The following is a 15,878-nucleotide window of genomic DNA, read 5'->3' as shown; positions in this document are numbered from 1 at the left end:
CCGGCTGGGGTGCGGTTTTCGAGGGCAGGCCAGCATGTGGGGTCTGGACTGGAGAGACTCTCTCTTGGCACATAAACAGCTTGGAGCTGAGAGCTGTTTCCCTGGCCCTTCTTCACTTTCTCCCCTTTCTCGAAGGACACCATGTCATTGTCAGAACAGACAATATGGCGGTAGTGTCTCATGTAAACCGACAGGGGGGTTCACGGTCGCGCACCCTGGACAGGCATGCGCGCCACCTTCTCCTGTGGTCTCAGGGCAAGTTCCTTTCACTGAGGGCAGTCCATGTTCCTGGGATCCTGAACCTCGCAGCAGATTTTCTGTCGAGGCAGAAGCTCAGGTCGGGGGAATGGATGTTGAACCGCCGAACAGTTGCACTGATTTGGGAAGTGTTCGGAAAAGCAGAGGTGGACCTCTTTGCATCACAGGAGTCGTCCCAATGCCCACTTTGGTTCTCCCTGAGCCCCCCAGCACCATTGGGGATAGATGCATTCGCCCACCCGTGGCCAATGCAGAAACTTTATGCATTCCCGCCTGTCAAGTTGATCCAGGCAGTTCTGTCCAGAGTGAGGGAGAGCGGAGCCCGTCTCCTACTTATAGCCTCATTCTGGCCCTCCCAGCCGTGGTTCTTGGAGCTGGTTCCTCTTCTGGAACTTCCCCCTTGGGAGATTCCGGTCAGGGAGGATCTGCTGTCCCAGCTTCAGGGCAGGATATGGCATCCTCGCCCCGAAATTTGGAAGTTATGCGTATGGCCCATCAGAGGCCGCTAGCTTTGAGCTTTGGTCTTCCCGCTGACGTCCAGGATACCATTGCGAGTGCAAGAGCCCCTTCCACGAGAAGGTTATATTCCTCCAAGTGGAGGGTTTTTGAGTCGTGGTGTTCGACACACGCTACGGACCCAGTCAGCTGCCCAGTCGGTTCAGTGCTGGAATTCCTACAGGAGAAGTTTGCTTCTGGAGCGGCCGCTACTACTCTGAGAGTATATGTTGCTGCTATTGCCGCTCATAGGGAGTCGGATGAGATCCCCCTAGGTAAATTGAGGTTAGTCTCAGCATTTATGCGTGGGGTTAGGCGCCTGAAACCAGTACGCTCCCCTGGAATTCCCTCTTGGGACCTGTCGGTCGTCCTGGAGGGCTTAACGGAAGCTCCCTTTGAGCCCTTAGAGTCAGCTCCAGAGCGGATTCTGACTCTCAAGGTTACTCTTTTGTTAGCCTTGGCTTCTTTGAAGCGGGTGGGGGATTTACAAGCTCTTTCTGTTAGCAAGACTTGTATAGACTTCGCTCCTGGTCTTGTCAGGGTGACTTTGAGACCGAAACCGGGATATGTGCCCAAAGTATTGTCAACGGCATTCCGGTCTCAGGTTATTAACCTTCACTCTTTCCATCCTCCTCCTTTTGTCTCTGAGGAGGACAAGAAGCTTAATTTGCTCTGCCCTGTCCGAGCATTGAAGTTATACGTGGATCGCTCTGGCGGTTGGAGAAAATCCAACCAGCTCTTGGTATGTTTTGGTGCTGGCCGCCGCGGGCTTGCCGCATCAAAGCAGAGAATTTCCCACTGGGTTACAGAGGCTATTTCACTGGCATATGAGGTGCGCGGTCTGCCTTCACCCCTTAGCATCAGGGCACATTCCACCAGAGGCGTGGCTTCCTCTCAAGCACTTTTTAGAGGTGCCCTCCTGGAAGACATTTGTGTAGCGGCAGGCTGGTCCTCTCCGCACACTTTTGTCAGATTCTATAGTTTGGATCTTGACATGACTCCAGGTTCCCAAGTTTTATCTGCTTGAACCAGTCGTGTGAGTTATCTGGTCTTTGTACTAGTTACGGCAGCGCTTAGCTTGGCGAGTTTGGTATTTCGTTCCCACTGCGTCCTAAGCTACGCAGCGTTGAGTGAACCTATGAAAGAGAACGTCTCTGGTTACTGGTGTAACCTATGTTCTCGGAATAGGGAACGAGACGCTGCGTTTGCTGCCAAGCTCCTTGCGCTGCCGACAAGCTCCTTTTTCGGCAGAGAAATCTGAGGAGCAGATGGCGCGCGCGCACTAATATAATGTGACGACGCAAGAGCGTCAGGGCGGCCCCCGCGCCATCAGCCAATGAATTAGCGTGATTCTATAAGGGCTTCAGACAATCGGCACACCCAGAGGGCGTTCCCACTGCGTCCTAAGCTACGCAGCGTCTCGTTCCCTATTCAGAGAACATAGGTTACACCAGTAACCAGAGACGTTTTTTAACTGAGCTTGTCTTGTCCGCATTCTGGGATTACTTTGTTTTGAAGGATACATACATTATGATGCTGCTTTTAAAAATCTTAGGCTCAGCATAATTAAGTTGCTTACTTTTGGAACAGCATTGGAAGCGCACAAATGATGCCTTAAAATGCTGACTCTGTAGGCAGCTTACTAACCTTTGGAACAGAGCAACACAGTTTAAATTGTGTGTGCAACAGCAGCAGTCTTGCAGTCTCTATTTTTTGTTTGCAATCCTCCTCCTCAAACCTTCATCTGTTTCTCTGTTTCTCCCTTACACCCTCTCTCTCTCTTTCTAGCTGCATAGTGTCTTTGTTAGGCTTGTTTGAGTCATTGCTGGGATGTCAGTAGCGGATGATGTGTCTGATCTGCTTTGCCTGGAGAAGGATGTCCCTTTGCAGGCTTGATGTCATATCCCATTCTTCACGACCCACCTTCCTGCCATCCCATACTCGAGCACATGATAAATAATCACACACTCCCCGTTTCTCTCTCTCTCACATGCTCTACGTCTTTTCTTTTTTCCTAGGCTCTTCATCTCGCATCCACAAGTCCTCTGACGCCTCATTTTTCACTGGCACAAAAAAAACCTGGCCAGTGTGTGCCACAAATTATAATCTCAGGAATAAAGCCCAGTCCTCCGACACGCTCTGTCTTCTTCTCGCTCCAGGATTTAGCAAATGACAGTAGTTTTCACTTTAAAAAGTTCATTTTTAAAATGGCATGTTTGCAAAACAGGAAACAATAAAGGCTGGCAGCTCTTTTTATGTAGACGCCACTGACGGTTTGCCTAGTAATCTGTGCCTAATTGCATTCAAGTATGTGTGTGTGTGTGTGTGTGTGTGTGAAGCATCTCTCTGAGAAACAGAAACATCCTCTTCTGGCGATGAAAAGCCGCACACAAAGGCCCCGATGGGAGGGTAAATCTCACTCTATTCCCTCCCGGTAGTTTAATTCAGCCCTGTAATTATTGCCTAAGCCATTAGGCCAGTGGAGAATGGTTTTCTGCATCACGTACATACGCTGGGCAATATTATGCACAAGCCCTCGTCTACTCAGCCAGACTCTTTAGTACAATAATTGAACAGCAAAACTGATACATAACTATTATTAATAGGTTTTAGTAAATAATAGACAAAAAAAAACAAGCCCAAACAAATCATTTACTGATGAGTTTTTACTGTGGACAATGGCTAGCTCATTTTCAAATGCATTGTATCTGGACCCATCACGTACCCATTTTCACAAACAATAACATATGCGTAATGATGCATATCATCTATTACATCCATCATTAAGCTGTCTGTGGCCTTCTGGCAAGTGCTATTCGCACGCTCCTTCAAGATATTGGGCTAATCTGGGATAAGGTCACTGCCCAAATCCTAAATCTGAGAGCCATGACAGAGAATTCGTCGTCACTCAAACCATAATAGACCCTGCATGCCCATCGCTGACTTAAGTCCAGTGGCCAAAAAGTGGGGTGTGACAACACTGCTGGAAGAGCTTGATCAGGTGCACCTGAACCTCGTTCCTCGCCTCTGCTACCATCAATCTAGGGCTGAATTCAGAACAGCACTCTGACATACTACTTTTTTGTACATTTTTATATGGCAGAAATAGTAAGAGTAATGCTAGTATGCTGTTCCGAATCAAAGTCCTTTTAGGCAAGTCATGCCACTCGGCCGTCATCTTGGCAACGCCTCCGGGCAGCTATTTCGGACTGACAAGACCAGGCTCCTATCTAAATGAATGGGCAGAGAGTCAGAACTGCACTTTCACTGGTCACCAGGACATAAAAACTGCTTGTATAGAAACAGCAGTAAAATATGATAAAAATCGCTGAAAAAGTTTGATGACTTTGCCCCAAAATAAGGTTTAAAAGGCCTTTTCCCCCACAGCTTATCCGTTTACTACGCATGCGCAAGGGTTCTCGTCTCTGCTGTCGCAAACCTCAACTGTGCGCATGCGTCAGTGGAACCAGACGATAGGCTTACATGTTTCCCGGCTTGACTGTTAAAAGCAGACGATTGGCTTTCCAACGGGAGGGGCGGGGCATGTGCATACAACCGCCATCTTTGGCGTTACAGGTTTTCCCTATATAGTTGTATTGAGGATTGAGGAAGTGGCATGTCTCTATATAAATTTTCTCTGTCCGAATTCAGACTACTGCTGCTACTTCTCTCAAAGTTTTTTTTTTTCTTTCATTCTGCAAGGATGAATAAATGCAGCCTGAGCATAAGAGACTTTCAAACTAACTTAATCCATTCCAATCCAAAGTCAAGTCTTCATATTTGGGATTTACACTGCAAAAATTACAGTTTTTAAGTTAAGTTTTGTACATTTTATATGGCAGATATAGTAAGAGTAGTATGATAGTATGCTGTTCCGAATTCAGCCTACTGCTATTACTTCTCTCAAAACCTTTTTTTAAAAAGAAATTAATACTTTCAATCAGCAAGGACGAATAAATGCAGCCTTTGTGAGCATAAGAGACTTCTTTAAAAAACATTAAAACCTCTTATAACCAAAACTTTTGAAATGCACCGGGGCTGCCTTTTAGTTAGTCAATGACTTAACAGACAAGTTTTATAGACTTTGAAGGCTCTGTGATCAAATTCAAGTGAGCTTTAGATATACCCAATAACATATTTCATGACTATAGTGCTTATGTCTTGGAAGAAATTGCTCATATTTTTCATAACTGTCTAAATCATAAGTTGAAAATAATGAAAAATGTACATTTATGAATTCATATTTTTCTTTCAACAGCTCCATCACATGTTTATTCTTTCCACCAACCAACCACTGATCTGCACACAGTGGGATGCCGGGTGGATATATGCTGATTGCAAAAATCAATCAGGTGAAGATATCTGAACATAACATAATAACATAATACTTTATTTGCTTTTTTAAGGGACATTTGTTTTGGGCAATACAGGTGAAGCTGCATAACAAGATACCCACATCAATAACAATCACACAGTCGTGTTCCTTGCACTAGGAGTTTGACAGCCTTGTAGCCAAAGAAACAAAATAGTTTTTATAGAGTTTTTATATCTAAACATTGGGATAAAAAAAAATGTCAACCCAATCTTAGTTCAAATCAAAGCAACCACTGTCGGCTTTTCTCCTCATCACTGTAATACAAATGATGCAAACCTGCACAACTTTCATATTCAAATACAGTTCAAAGATCAGAATTTCTGCTCAGAAAGGCTTTGAAAACATCCCGGTTCTTTCCACGACTCACTCTCTCAATGTGTCTCGTACTGCCTCTCAGCACCATGCCACATAAAAGCTGCTGGTCTTTTGTTGATCACGAGCTGTGGTACAATAGAATCAATATTGTCATCAGCGGGTGGGATAATGATTGGCAAGCGACAGGATGCCACTGCCAGTTTTCTTACATAGACTGGCACCTCCATGGGTGGCATCTCTGGCGTACACCCAGGAAATTCAGATGTTTTTTCATCACCCCAGACTCAGAACATGAAAGGCAAGCTGCCAAGAACACTGTACTGTATGTGTATCTTTGAGAAGAACTGGGTAACTGTTAAACTACATTAAGACCACCTAATGAGTACTAAAGTAAGCATTTCGGTGTGTGTCTCCAACTAGACTGTGATGATGAGCAGCTGCAGTCATCTTCGTGTGATTTTGTTTTTACTCACAGTCCACTATCAAGAGTGTGTGATTTTTGACACAGTACTGTTTGTGACATGATCTGGCTGCTACATTCCACATGGGCGGATGAAGATACTGCAAGAGGATGGAAACTTAACGCTACCCAGACTGGGTGGAATGGGATTGTCCTTTTTCACTACAACTTGTTCTCTGTTTTAAATTAAAATGTTTTCAAACAATCCATTCCAATCCAAAGTCAAGTCTTCATATTTGAGATTTACACTGCAAAAATGTAGGTATTAAAGTTAATTTTCAAGAAAACTATCAAAATATCCGTAAAAAATATACATTTATCTGAGAAGATGAGTTTTTTTTAGAGAATAACCTTGTTATAAGTACACATTTTACTCATAATGAGGGTAGTTTATGATAACCGATGAGAATAATACAATTATTAAATAAAGATATTAAAATATTAAATTATTTCAAGATATATACTGTGAAAATAAATCTTACCTTACACAAGTTGCTAAGTAATTTACAGTACAAGAAAAAAGATGAATAAACAAAGGATGTTTAGACATTTTTACTGGAAAACAAGACTGAAATACTGATGTTATCATTATGTATGTTATACTGATATGAGAAAATGTTTTTTACGCAGTGCAGAAGTCTTTTTCAGATTTTCTTTTTTATTTCAAAGTCACCGAGGCGTCTCACAGCATGTGGGAGAAAGACAGTGTTGACAGAACGAGGGCCAGATGAAGCATGTCAGCATAAATGTGAAATGTACAGCTCTGATAAACAGGGACATCGGTAGAGAGCTCGAGTTCATTAACAAAACATCAGTGAAAAATATGGCAGCTTCAGTTTTAGAGCAGACTATCTAATCCCAGCAGAGACAGTTTCCTAATGGAGGACTCGAACGGATAACACAAATGGATTTCTCAAGTGTAGATTGCTGTAAAACATCCCAATTAAGAATGTTGTTCTTGTTGTTAAGAAGCTCTCTAAATTCAATGCTGGGTTCAACAACACAGCCGCCAGGCACGATGGCAAGATGCTGTTCATAAGTGAGCCGTCTCTACCGCTCAGCTCTGTTTGGAGAACACGTAAATCTCCATACCGGGCGAGCTGTCAACAGGCAACAGAGGCAAATTAAATGAGATATGAAGCAATGCAATGAAAGGCACACACATCTCTTCAGGAGAAGACTAAGAAAGCGTATGGCCTGTATGTGTTGTATTACCTCGGGAGAATAATGTACAAACAACCCCTTGTATTTTGTGATGACAATTCTACAATGAAAAAAAGATGAATCTCTATAATTAAAAAGTCTTAGAACAGGGAGCTCTAAAAGGTATTACTACACTCTAATCAACAGGCAAATACACAAAGCATGAATTTATTAGAAACTGCTGAGTTGGAACTAAGCAACTTCACTAAACAGCCACTTTAGTTTCAACACAAAATCTTTCTGCACTAACTACTAACAATTCAGGTGCTAAATGCTGAAACTGTGAAACAGTACATTTCAAGTCTTTAGTCCTATGGAAAGCGAAAATTTTAGTTTAAACAAAAAATTAGGTGTATATTTTCCTTTGAAACAATTTTCACTCAGAAAATTGCTAAATTTGACGAATAATTACGAAGAAACGATCAACGCGTTGAATTAAACATGCAATTTTGAGGTAGAAAGACTGAAATAGTATTTTCTTGTCAAATGTAATCCAATAATCTGTTTTAGGCCTACAACTTTTTTTTTTTTTTTTACAGCTACACAATTATGAACATGAAAACAAAATCCTTCGAAGGTGAAAAGTAGAGAAAAATCATAAATAAGCTTTCATTCATTTATCTATAAAGCATCTACTTTATTACAATTCAAATTTGACTATTTTACAAAATTTCTGTGTGTCCTTTATAGTCATTATAGTGTAGTAATTAGCTTCACAAAATGATAGAATACATTTTTTTATTGTATTCAATTGTGAGTCTAATCACCAGTGCGCTTCCTGCAAGCTGTTTCCAAATCAGTCACTTAAAATGTTCTATTTTGATTAGGATACTGCCTTTACGTATCCACCTAAAGAGTAGACAGCAATTCAGCTCAATAGGCTTTGGAATAAAGCTTAGGTTTTCATTTTAGAGGTTTCATCTGTAAACAAGTTGGACTCTGTGTAAAGCGTGCTGCTCAGGGGCAGGAGGAACCACTGCGGAACACAGTAAACATGATTCATCATCATTTCCTCCATGATGTCACCATGTTATGGGAATCAGAGGGCTTAAAAAAAGCAATAAGCCAGAGAAGGGAAAAAATGACATGTAATTAATTCAGTGTCTTCATCTCTCACAAGACTCTGTTAAGGTGGTTTTATGGAATACAACAATGGCTTCACTGCATTGTTTAAATTAAGAGCTAAGATTCTAAGGAACACAATAGGCGTATTAATAGTCACCTTCTGTAACCTCTATACAGCATAGTAAATGCCATTTCAGTTAACACCAAAGAACATGTACTCATTAGCTCTGCTCCACAGGATCATAGGCACACTCATGACACTAGAGGTCACATCAAGGTCCATTACCTACTGTCAAATATTGTAGCAATGTATGAAGCACAGCTCATACAGGAGTCACTTTCAAATCAAGCAGCTTTCTGTTGGTCAACACAGTTAATCCATGTGACCATCTTCAATTTGAACATGAAATCCCTGATTTCATGCATTCCTTCTGAAATGACTCAAAATCCATTTCAATGAGCTTAGTGGGATGTAATTAAAAAATATATATTTTATAATTTATAATAGTTTAAAACACATTTAATAAAAACAACACTATTAGGATACAGCCTCAGAAGTCAGCTGCCTATCTAGGCAGTAGACAGCGAGCTCATAGTATTTTGGGAAAAAAACTCATTGTGCCCTCATTGTCATTCTCACCCCCCTCAGAATCCTTAATTAATTCTCTCCTGTCTCTTTTTCCATGCGGTGAGTGTTAAGTTATGTTTCTTTTACTGCGCATGTGTGAAGGGCACCATTTTATGGGTTAGCGCGGTTTATTCAGTAGTTGTTCGGTCTGGCGTTCTATGAGAGGTAGAGCGGCTGTGTTAAGTGATGGAGCAATAAAGAATCTATTGTCTGATAACTGTTGTAGTTATTGAATCAACATTGGTAGCAGAGGATGGCTGCTGCTGGGAATTACAAAAATCCCCCACCGTTTGACGAGAAGACGGCTTATGAAAGTTGGAAAAATGAGATTGAAATTTGGAGACGCGTTACTGACCTGGAAAAGAAAAAACAAGCCTTGGCAGTTACTCTGTCACTAACGGGCAGAGCAAGGGACAGTGCTCTGGAAATTTCCGCTGAGGATTTGAATGACGACACGGGAATGCAAACACTCATAGCGAAGTTGGACTCTGTATTTTTAAAAGAAGAAAAAGATCGGCAGTACGAGGCGTACACGGAGTTTGACCGGATCACTAGAGAGAGCGGTGTTTCTATGGTGGAATACATCGTCGAGTTCGAACGTCGATACAACAGGCTACGTAAGTTCAAAATGGAGCTTCCTGATGCCGTACTAGCCTTTAAGCTACTTGATACTGCCGGACTTACTGTTAAAGATAAACAGTTAGCACTTACAGCTTGCTCTAGCGTTTCTTTCACTGATATGAAATCAGCCTTGAAAAGAATTTTTGGAGATAACGTTACTTCACCACGAGAGGGCGGCAGTGTACTACAAAACACAGATGGTGACACTGCCTATTACACGAGATATTCAGGAAAACGGGGACACAAGTCTAACACTACACAACAACCCCAAACCATAGCTCAAGGCACAAACCCTCTTGATAAATATGGAAGAAGAACGAAATGTGCAATTTGCCAAAGCACGTATCACTGGGCAAAGGACTGTCCAAATAAAAAGGAACATGTAAGACTGACAAAAGATGAAGGACTAAAAGATGACGTTGAAGAATGTAACATCACTTTGTTTTCAAATGAATCTTTGTCTAACACAGAAATTTTCATGGTGGAGGCTTTAGGATCAGCTGTGATTGACACAGCCTGTACAAGAACTGTGTGTGGAGAAAAATGGCTTGAAGATTACACAAGTGGGCTGCCACAGAGTGAGTTACTAAAAATAGATGACAAACAAAGTGCAAGACCTTTCAGATTTGGTGATGGCAAGGTTGTTTATTCCACAAGGAAAGTTACCATTCCAGCAAGGATAGGACATACCAGATGCAAAATAGAGACAGAAGTTGTTCCTGCAGAAATACCAATGCTTTTAAGCAAGACTTCATTGAAAAGAGCAAGTGCAGTTCTGGACATTGCACGTGACAAAGCAACGATGTTTAAACAACCTGTTAAACTTGAACTAACATCTTCAGGACATTACTGTGTGAATTTGAGAGAAGACAGCCATCCAGATGAAAAGGAGACAAGTGAGAACAAGACACACAATGAAAATGAAATTCTTGCTGTGACAGAAAACATGACAACAAAAGAAAAGGAGACAGTCCTATTGAAACTACACAGACAATTTGGACATGCTTCAGCTGATAGACTGAAAAAATTACTGGCCTGCTCAGGTAATCACGATGATGAAAGCAACACAATTCTTAAGAACATTGTTAAAAACTGTGATACATGTACCAGATACAGCAAGCCAAAACATAAGCCTGTAGTGGGTTTGCCTATGGCATCAGCCTATAATGAGACTGTGGCTGTGGACTTGCATGAGCTTGAGCACGGAGTATGGTATTTGCATGCTATTGATCATTTCACACGCTTCAGTGCAGGGAGTATCGTCACCACAAAGAACCCAAAAGAGATAGTGAAGCATTTTATTCACTGCTGGATAAGTGTTCATGGTCCCCCATGCAGAGTGTTTAGTGATAATGGAGGTGAATTTAATAACGACGAAATGAAGGACATGGCTGAAAAGTTTAAAATAGAAATCAGTAGTATGAAGGAGCTTATACACTCTGGAACTATTCAGCAGATCTTGTGGTCAGCCACTAAAGAGCAGCTAGCTAACTGCTTGACCAAAAAGGGTGCATCTGCACTTGGCCTTCTGAAAGCCCTCAGCACAGGTGTTTGCTATCTTAAGCACTGAATGGATTTGCTTATGTTTTGTCAATGTAGACATTTAAACTGAGGTATTTAAGTTAACCTGTTATCCTGTTATAATAATAACCAATGCTTATGTTATATCTTGAACAGTTTTTTCTTTATAAAAAAAAAAAGAGGGAGATTGTTAAGTTATGTTTCTTTTACTGCGCATGTGTGAAGGGCACCATTTTATGGGTTAGCGCGGTTTATTCAGTAGTTGTTCGGTCTGGCGTTCTATGAGAGGTAGAGCGGCTGTGTTAAGTGATGGAGCAATAAAGAATCTATTGTCTGATAACTGTTGTAGTTATTGAATCAACAGTGAGAAGCCTTTATTTCTTTAATGGCATGTAGTTTTCCAACAGGTCCTCTTTGGAATCAAATTATCGAGGCATAAAACGCAACAAAGATGCTCAGTGAATAAACCATGGCTGTGTGTCTCAGGTTTAGCTAAGCGACCAAAATCCCTCAATACTCTTAGCTGTCACAGCGGCCTCTCAAGCACACGGCTATGATGTATGGATATATCACACAGAGAGAGAGGCTCAGAATAGATGCAAACTCAGTTACCGTGTTCTATTTATTGCATCTTAATCCCCATCTGACATCAGATCAGACTTACTATTCATCTGATCTCCTGCCTTTTCTCAACCCCAATCCTATTCTCATGGACAAATGTGAATCCTTGTGTATTCATTACTTCTCAGCAAAGAGTCTGGAGAGGTTATTTTTCCTGTTCAAACAAGTGCAGGTTTATGTCTTATGTCTACAGGAAAAACAAAGCCCAGTGCATTCAGATGCCTATAAATAAATACTAATAAATATTTTTTTTTACAGAATATAATGATGAATGATGAAAGGACATAATTAAAACTACGCAAAGTGGATGAGGAGAGTGTAAAGGTCACCAGCTGGAGTGCCCTTGAGAGCCACCAGAGGGCACTCCACATCAGACTATTGTCATTCCCTCACAAACTACATCTGCCATAATAACTCACTGCCCGGACTCTTCATCCATTATCACATTCACTTGTGTCAACCAAGCCTGGTTTTCTCATTCATTATCTGCGAAGTCTTGTTTAGTGTTACACTGCAATTCCGCGCATTCTCCCTGGTTTCATGTCTCTTGGTTTTTTGATTTGTTGCCTGTTCCGTGGATTACTCTTTTGCCTGTGTTCCCTGCCTTGTTGTGTTTGTTATTGTTTGGACTAATTACCCGGTGTTTATGACCTTTGCCTGTGTTCGACTACGATTGTGGATTACCCTTTCAATAAAACGGCATTTGGATTCTCAACCTTCGTGTCTTAGAGCAGTACGTGAGGGAGAGGGTGTTTTTCTGGGTCCCATCTGAGGGTCCCATCTGAATCATACTTATAACTTGTGGCGCAGAGTTCATCTGTTTGCTTGACTTAAAATAAAAAGGTAAAATCAGCTTACATCGATAAACCATCAAAATGAATTGTAATCTAGATCAATAATCCCCATTTTGCATGTTAATGAGATAGAGGCTATATTGAAGTGAGACATGAGAATGCTATTGAACAGCTGAAACTGCTCCTTGAATCTCCTGACCAGCATCTATTATTTACTTTGTGAAACACCCATTGGCAAACGTTCTGCGAAAACAAAGCCCCTTAAAATATTTACAAACTAATAGATGACTGTTGTTTGTATCCGGAGGGTCAACTGGACTCAAAGCTGTGTGAGAAAAGTGAAAACACACACCAGTAAACTCACACAAACATGGCTTTGTTGAGTTCTGCAATAGTCAGCACATTCACACACAGACACACAAACCTTTGAGCAGGCTCTCACAGAATCTGTGTCCAGAGAGAACACTGCAGATTTCCGCAGGATTGTAACACCTATGGAGTCAAGATGTACTCAAGTGTTTTAAACCTAAAAATGTGTAGAAACGTAGGCTACACTACCATTCAAAAGCCAGTCTCCTGCTTACCAATACACTATTGATTTGATACAATGCAACAGTAATTCTGAAATCCACAAAGACATTGATCATAGGAAGAAAATGACCAAATATTTCCCACAAAATTGCGTTTTATTATCTATGGAAAGCACTCTCTCATGCTCTCTCTCCCATACAAAAGCACACACATACAGTACAGACACAGACGGAAACATTCGCGTACACAGAAAGTTGTCAGTGCTGCCCCGCAACTTTATCAGTAACATAGATTTGCAACTGAAAAGCTACATGACATTTCTCAGTAGCGAGGTGGTAACATTGCTGTTCTTGAAGAGGTCTGCACAGGCTTTAAACTGAAGCCCGAACCCAGCCCGTACCCAAGATCGTTGGACCCGACCCGGATGGAACTGTTAAAATTTAAGACCGAACCAGACCCGAACCCGAAATTGGTTTCTCACAACAAATAACTTTTTGCAAAATTCTGTATTTTTAGGATTGCATGCAACAGTCATTAATCAAGTATATGTAAACAAATGCAGTTTCATCAAAGCACAGCGGCCCCCTCAGCAGTCAGCACACAGGAGTAAAACAGAAAAAGCACGTACAGTAGCCTACTTACCAATTATGAAAGCTTGCTGGGTGAACAGGTGTAACAGTAACATAAATTCCTTTTGGATCCCAAACTTCGAAGTATTGGACAACTATTTACACAAATATATCCTTCTCAGTCCGAGTTATGAAGAGAATGGCATCGGCAGCTGATGGTTTCAGCGCCGTCCTCTGATTAAAAGTTAGTCCAGCTGCACTGAAGTTCCTCTCACTGATGCCGTGTTGTTGTGTTTGTATATTTTTTCTTTCGTTTTTCTTTAGTTACAAACCCGAACCTCTAGTAACGGCCGCTCTGCTGCTTCACGCATTACCACTTCGGGTGTGCATTATTTTTTAAACAACTCAACGGCCCGATGTCAATCATTTCTTATATAAACTTTGATGCATTTTTTGGTGGGAATTTCTGATGAACAGAAAGTTCAAAATAATTTATTTGGCATAACATGTTCTTTACTGAAATATTTATTTACTTTACTTTTCTTTACTGTCACTTATCAATTTAAAGCAAAATCCTACAGACCAAAAATGTTTAAACCGTAGTGTAAATTAAAGAGCTTTATATTTTTTGTTTATATTCCATTTCTCACAAATCTTAAATACAACTGTACATATAACTTTGTTTGATAATTCATCAATCTTCATGGACTCCAGAAACACCAAAGAAATATTATATACAAATGTATGTATTAAATTGTTTGATAATTCATCCATCCTCGTGGACTCAAGAAAGACCAAAGAATTACACAGATTTCCCCCCAAAATCAGTGCAGACAAACTCTGCAGATTCCTTATGGGCCTGCAGCTGCTCATGAGCTACTGTTCTTCCTCTGGCAAACAAAACATTCCACCAACAACACATGTGGACCTCTCTACTAAAGCTGGATGACTACTTTTGATTTAGCATTATTCCTATTTATTCATTCACTTGTATCTTTCTCTTTTACAGCCCGGCAACACAAATGATGGTCCTCTCATGAGTGGGAGATCAGTAACCAGCATTTCTCCTCTTTAATGGGATGTCTTCACAAGCAAATATCTCCCTCACAGACTCATAAAAAATAAATAAAAAAAATCAGGTCATCTAAAAATGATTCATTTTTCATCCCTCTTTGTGGCTCATCTATAGTAATACATAAAAAATGAGCCTCAATAAAACATTTTCCTCTCCCACTAAGTAGAGCTCAAAGGTAAAATGATGCTAGATCCCAGTCTGTCAGAAGGAAAGAGGTATTGAGTGGCTCCCTGGTGACTGTTGAGGGGGTGTAAATAGAGACGGACATCTATGGCCATTGCCACACAGACTGCTGTTTTTCAGGGTTTTTAAGACAGCAAGTCTCGTGACCCCTGTTCTGTTTCACTACATTGCAACACATCTTGTCTAAATTCTCTCTTAACCTGCATGCCTTATGATTAATTTGCAGACAATTACAAGCTAAAGGTTTGAATATCCATCTCACACACAGATGGTAACCAGAACGGTCTCAATCTGACGTGTTTCTGAGGGTAAATCAGCCTCATTCTATTTGGATGAACTTGGTCAAGGATATCAGTTGCACTAAAATACATTGACTATTTAGCACTCTGCCACTGAGGATAACGGCTGTGTTTGTCATAATGATAAAAGGCCTAGGCAGAAGAGTATTGTTACCTGATACCTGGGATTCCCAGAGGATCTCTGTATGCTGATGTGCACTCAATGCACTTTGTGCAAACCGAAGCTCTGCTTCAAAACCTAGTAAGCTCACTGCCTACAGCCTACTAATGCAGCATCCTAACAGTCTTGGAACCTTATAAGTGACTTATTTGTTAAGTTTTATAAGTTATTTATAAGTTTATAAGTTTTTTTTATTATTTATAGCCTAGTTATTTTATGCCATGTTAGCACCAACGGTTATCTTCATTAAACAAATATTAAACAAATAGCATGTAACAAAAAACGGTCAACAAACTGTTTTGACGCATGTGTCAATTTAATACTAAATATTCTAAAATATTTCTGATGCTGTAATGACAGAATGCTAAAAATCAAATGCTAAATTGTCCGTTTTTTAAAATGGTAATTTATAGAAAGTTTAAAAGAACAGCACTTATAGCATTTTAGCAAAGGTCTTTACTGTCACTTTTGAACGGTAGTGCATTTCTCTCATCTTTGAGCTCGTCATGATGTATTCTGTGATTGCCTTTACAGTAAATTTGTCAAATCAAGGTATCATTAAGAAGCCTAACTTTTGGAACAAATTTCACAGTAGTGTGCCAGTGATGGCTTAGAATACTCCCTCAGTAGGCAGCTCACTAAGTTTTGGAAAAGAGCTTAATTTCCCATAATTTTGTGCAGTACAACCCTCGGTACGGTTTATAC

The 15,878-nt window shown here is 40.7% G+C and overlaps 1 protein-coding gene across 15 annotated transcripts in view; it reads right to left on the bottom strand.

The window, feature by feature from the left end:
- The window catches only part of arvcfb (ARVCF delta catenin family member b), a 152,838-nt gene that overhangs the window by 31,159 nt on the left and 105,801 nt on the right, over positions 1-15,878 (bottom strand). The gene's annotated exons all lie outside the window — the stretch shown is intronic.

This window comes from Rhinichthys klamathensis, unplaced genomic scaffold (assembly GCF_029890125.1).
Source record: "Rhinichthys klamathensis goyatoka isolate OS25496 unplaced genomic scaffold, OSU_Roscu_1.1 h1tg000417l_1, whole genome shotgun sequence".
In the NCBI taxonomy this organism is placed as follows: domain Eukaryota; kingdom Metazoa; phylum Chordata; class Actinopteri; order Cypriniformes; family Leuciscidae; genus Rhinichthys; species Rhinichthys klamathensis.
The sequence above is the reverse complement of the archived record's forward strand: the minus strand, read 5'-3'. Positions and strand labels throughout refer to the sequence as shown.